Below are 5,567 nucleotides of genomic sequence, written 5' to 3'. Positions count from 1 at the left end.
GCAGGGGCTGAAACCTAAGGCAAAGGAAAGGAGAGGACAGGAGGCAGGACTGAGAAGGGAGGGGACAGAGAGGTATCCTGGACACAGACCCCGCCTCCACACCATGTGAACCTGGGCAGTGCTCCCGCCCTAGGTGGAGGCTCAGCTCAGAGGGAGGAAAGACAGCAGAGGTGACCCCCGAGCAGCCCTGCTTTGGTTCTGAAGCTGAAACTGTTCACCACATAGGGGGGACAGAGAAGGCAGCAGACATCATGGAGACCCCCTCAGCCCCTTCCCACAGAGGGCATGTCCCCTGGCAGGGGCTCCTGCTCACAGGTGAGGGGATGATTCCCTGGGAGTGGGTAGAAGGAGAAGAGCACAGACACTGGCTGGGGTCTTCTGGAGGTGTTCAAGACCCTGAGAAGGGACACAGGGCTTCTGTTTCAAGCCTGAGTTGACAGGAAAGAAAGAGGGACAAAGGCTCAGGCACAGGAAATTCTCACTGGACTGGAATTGTTAAGGAGAAGGAAAAGCTTGAGTTTTCCCTATTCCAAGTTAATCTTCACTGGCCACTACATTTTGAAAATTGATGTTGACAACTACCTCAGGTGACTCTCAAAGAAAAACAGCACTGGGCATTAATCCTGTCCTTAGCCACCAATCTCAGAAGTTGGAAAATAACCCCTGGACATGCAGAGTTCTGGGAACATGGTTCATTCACCCACAGGAACCTGAGCCTGTTCCAGGCACTGGGTTACAACAAAGATCAGACCAGGCCCTGTCCTCATGGAGCTCCCAGGATGCCCTGAGTGTGAGCAGAGATGTGAGGACAGCGAGGGGTGAGCTGTGCAGACACCTGAAAAGAGTATCCACAAAGAGGAAGTGACACATTCAGGAGCAGTGAAGGAATGGAGGGTTGAAGATGCTAGTGTGTGTACACACACAGACACACAGACACACAGACACACAGACACACCCCAGTGCTAGGGATGCAGACACCTTCTCAGGATGCAGGGCTTCATCTTTCACTCCAATACTATAAAGGTCTTGACATTGATGAATTTTTCTTTCCTCCTTCCTAGCCTCCCTTTTAACCTTCTGGAACCCACTGACCACTGCTTAACTCACTATTGAATCGGTGCCAGCCCATGCTGCTAAAGGGAGTGACGTTCTTCTACGTGTCCGCAATCGACCAGAGAACGTTAGAAGTTATAGCTGGCACAAAGGGGCAGCAGGATTGGACAGCCATCAAATTGCAGTACGTATAATGGACCCTCACAGAATCGCCCCAGGGCCCAAATACAGTGGTCGGGAGACGAGATACCCCAATGGATCCCTGCTTGTCCAGAACGTCAAGCAGGAGGACGCAGGATTCTACGCCCTATGAGCCTTAACGAGGGCTCTCTGGGCTCAACAAGCATCTGGAGAGCTCCGTGTGTACTGAGTGGTTCTCTGTGACCTCTGGGTGGTGAGGACTGTCACTGTGCCTACTTCTCCCCTTCCTGCATTATATCCCACGTTGGGGTCTGAACATCAGGGGCAGGATGCACACATTGGAACAAACACCTATAGATCCAAATTACTTTCTGACATTGACTGCAGAGAGAACGATGGTCTGATGGGTAACTCAGTGCAGGGAGCTCATCCCAGCCCACCCCCCACATCCCTCCCCATGAATGTGCCCCTGAGAATGACCCCCCTAGGCCCTTATGCTCTCCATGCTAAGTCAGTGCCCTGCAATCCTCACAGACAAGCTCAGTTCTGGGAAGCCCTGCCCCACTCTTTGGTCTCAGGCTCCTGAATCCAGATGACCATGGGGCCTGTGGGTTGGGTCTTGACCCCCTAGGCAGAGCTCACAGGGGGCAAAGACTGATTACTTGCCAAGTCCCAAGATTCCTAGATTGTGCCCTAGGTAGGGCTGAGCTCCCTAACACCATATCTGAGCAAAGCAGAGCACAGAGAGCCCTTGGCCTGAGATTCATCAAGGACAGAACACACGGACAGATGCTGCAGGCCACTAACTCCCCCAGGGTTCAAAAAATAATAGATGCCAACTATTTGAGTGCTCCTCAAACTTTCGGTCAGGTGTCACAACTCTTCTAAGGTTAACTTACACATAACCTGAAGCCGATAATCACTTATCCTGCTTCATTGAGGGGAAACTTAGGAACAATGCCACAGAGTCACTGATTGAAGGTCACACAGCCCATGCTTGCAAATCAGAGTCAAACCAGGTCTGTCTGCCACCATAGCCCCATCCTCCCCTCCACCCTCAAGGCATCATTAGGTGTCCAAGGACCCCAAGAAGGGTTGTTGGTTCTGCTCTTCCACAGCTCCATAGTGGGAGGAAAAGGCTTAAGTTCCTCCCTCCCCCTCTGTACCCTGTACACATCACAACACAAATTTAACCAATTTCAGTGTCTCTTGAAGGAGGGGGAATGAACAAATAATCCCAATCCCTTCAGAGACTGGGATGTGGTTCAAATTCTTAGGAACTCTGGCCATACAGGATCCATGACCCCTCACCCCACAGGAGCCCAAGACCCATGTGACAGACCTTTCACTGTTTTCTAGAGTAATATTCCTGCCAGCAACAGATCAGACCGTTGGGTAGTAAGAATAACATCCACTCATGCTTCTTGAAGTTCTATTTCAGATTTTCCCAATGTATGTGGTCCAGGAGGCCACATTTCATTTAACAGTCTTGAGGTGGAGGTGTAGCTCACTGGTAGAGCTCCTGTCTTGCAAGTGTCCCAACTGTTCCACATTCTCCCCAGCCTTGGCTGTTTAATGTTGAGGTCATTGCTGTTTTCATAGCAGCCATCCTGATTGATGCAGAGGCAGATCACTATGGCTCTGATCTCACTCCCTAGCAATTAACGATGTTGAGATCTTTCCCTGTATGTCACCATTTGTTTGTATATATTCCTTGGAAAAAAAATCGATTTTAGCCATTCACCTATTTTTAGTTGTGTTGTTTTGGTTTTATAGTCCTTGAGTTGCAGGAATATTCTGTATATCAACCCTCTATCACATATAGGACTTGCAAATGTTTTCTCTTATTTTGTAGCTTGTCTTTCACTCTATTTGATGAACAGAAAACTTTGATTTTAATGAAAACCATTTTATCTTTTTCTTTTTTTTGCATGTGCAATCATATCCACAATTTCTTCTCAATTTCACTGTCATAGAGTTTTTCCTCTGTATTTTCTTCTAAGAGTTTTATAATTTTAGGCCTTATGTTTAGATCTGTGATTTAGTTTGGATTAATTTTTATATGTGGGGTGTAACTTCAGTCTTTGAATGTGGATAGCCAGTTTTCCAACAGCATTTGTCCTTTCCCTCATTAAATAGTCTTGGTGCCCTCATTAAAATCCTTTGATCATCAAAGCAAGCATTTATTTGGGGAGCTCTAGTCTGCTAGACTTTTCTACATGTCTATATTTGTGTCAGCGCAATAGTATTTTGACTTCCTACAGCCTTGCAGTGCCTTTGAAACCAGCGAGTGTGAGACCTCCGTCTGTGTTCTCCTTTTTCATATTGTTTTGTCTATTCACAGCCCCTTGACATTCCTATGGAAGTTTAGGATGGATTTTTCTATTTCTGCAAGAAAAAAGTCATCTTTAGATCTTTAGATTGCTTTGGTTAGTCCTGGCATCTTAGCAATAACCAGTATTTCAATCCACGACCATAGAGTACCTTTCATCTGTTTGTGTCTGCCTGCTCTTCTTTCAACAATGTTATGTAGTCTTTAGATTATGAGTATGTTTGCCTCCTTAATTTAAGTTTATTCCTAAAGGTTTTATTCTTCTTGATAAGCAGAATTGTTTCTTCATTTCATTTTGTCATTGTTGCTAGTGTATAGAAGTACAAATGATTTTTAGGGTGTTAGCTTTGTATACTGAAACTGCTAAATTTATTAGTTCTAGTAATTATTTGGTAGGATTTCTGGGTGTTCTACAGAAAATCATGTTGTGTGTGTACAGAGAGAGTTTTTCTTCTTTTTACCACTTTAGATAATTTTTACTTTTTTTCTTCATCTAATTGTCTGACTGGGACTTCCAGTCTTATGTTGAATAAAAGTGGTGAAAGCAGCACCTTGTCTTGTTCCTGGTCTTAGAGTAAAAGCTTTCAGTGTTTCACCACTGAGTAGTATGACAACACTGTCAGCTTCTCACATATGACCTTTCTTGGTGTTGATATGACTTCCCTGGATGCCTGGGGATGCCAGTCTTTTGTTAAAAATGTGAGCACTTCTCTCTATGGTGTTTCCTTCACTGTGACCAATTCACAGGCCAGGAAGTGAAAGTCCTATAAGATTGAGAAATCCTTAGATTGGAACCTCTCCAGCTACTAAAGTTATGAGAACTAGTTGAGCTGCCTTTGTTCCCTAATAATTGATTTAACAAAGAGGGAACGTCTTCCTCATTTATGTAAATCTTCCCTCACCCCAGAGACGACAGGGCTGCCAAGCAAGCTGTCATTTAACATACACAGAAGGACATGTGAGGCACAGGGTTTAATATTTTATAACATCACAAAAGGTTTATAAAAGGATCACACAGAAGGTTCTAGGAAAGAAATTCTACCTGACAATGCTGAACACATGAGCTGAGAAACAGTTCCTGGTGTGGATTCCAAAGAGAGATCCAGGGGACCAGTCAGGGGTCACTGAGTGATCTGAGTGGATGCCTGAGAAACAGTTCCTGGTGTGGATTCCAAAGAGAGATCCAGGGGACCAGTCAGGGGTCACTGAGTGATCTGAGTGGATGCCGCAGCCTCTCCCCACAGATGTCACTTCAACAAAGACACACAACTTCCTCAGAGGGCTGGGCCCATCCTCTGCCACCTTACATAGCTCACTGTGTCCCTGAGAGCTGCCTGAGATCTCTGAGGAAGGAGCGTGGTCCAGGCCTCAGAACACACTCAATCAGTCTCCTCCTGTTTGTCCACAGAGCCAGTGACATGGCCTTCCATCCAAGCCACCAACAGCACAGTCACAAAATAGGAATCCGTGGTCCTGACCTGCCTCTCAGCTGACACTGGAATCTCCATTCGATAGACCTTCAATGGCCAGAGCCGGCTGCTCACAGAGAAGATGATGCCATCTCAGGACAACAGAAACCTCAGCATAGACCCCGTCAGGAGAGAGGACGCTGGGGGTATCAGTGTGAGGTCTCCAATTTGGCCTTTTCCAGCAAGAGTGACCCCTTTTTACTGGCCAGTAGCTGTGAGTGATTCAGCCCCTCCTATGAGTTAAACCCTAAATCAGGTTTTTCTCCTTTTCCAATCAGTGGTTGTGATTCTCTGACTTTATAAAGCTTTTGTGAATAATCGGTGAAATGAGGTAGAAAGTCCTGGTATCCAAATGTGTATTGAATCAATAAATGCAAATAGCCTTGAACTGGTATTGCCATTATTGTTGGCTTAAGGTCTTATTCAACCAGGTCCCAAACAACACCAAGTTGGTTTGAGTTGAGCCATGTCTAATGGGGTAATCTGTGATCCCACGGGGGGGGGGGGGCTGTGATCATGTGTGGGGCAGGTGAACCAGTGATCCTCACTAGGTGTCAGCAGCTCTTGTTCTC

At 46.2% G+C, this 5,567-nt stretch overlaps 1 pseudogene; it reads left to right on the top strand.

The window, feature by feature from the left end:
• Positions 1 to 251: 251 nt before the first annotated feature.
• Positions 252 to 5,217, top strand: LOC141417886 (cell adhesion molecule CEACAM21-like; annotated as a pseudogene).
• Positions 5,218 to 5,567: the final 350 nt, after the last annotated feature.

Source organism: Castor canadensis, chromosome 16 (assembly GCF_047511655.1).
Source record: "Castor canadensis chromosome 16, mCasCan1.hap1v2, whole genome shotgun sequence".
NCBI classification, from domain to species: domain Eukaryota; kingdom Metazoa; phylum Chordata; class Mammalia; order Rodentia; family Castoridae; genus Castor; species Castor canadensis.
The sequence above is the reverse complement of the archived record's forward strand: the minus strand, read 5'-3'. Positions and strand labels throughout refer to the sequence as shown.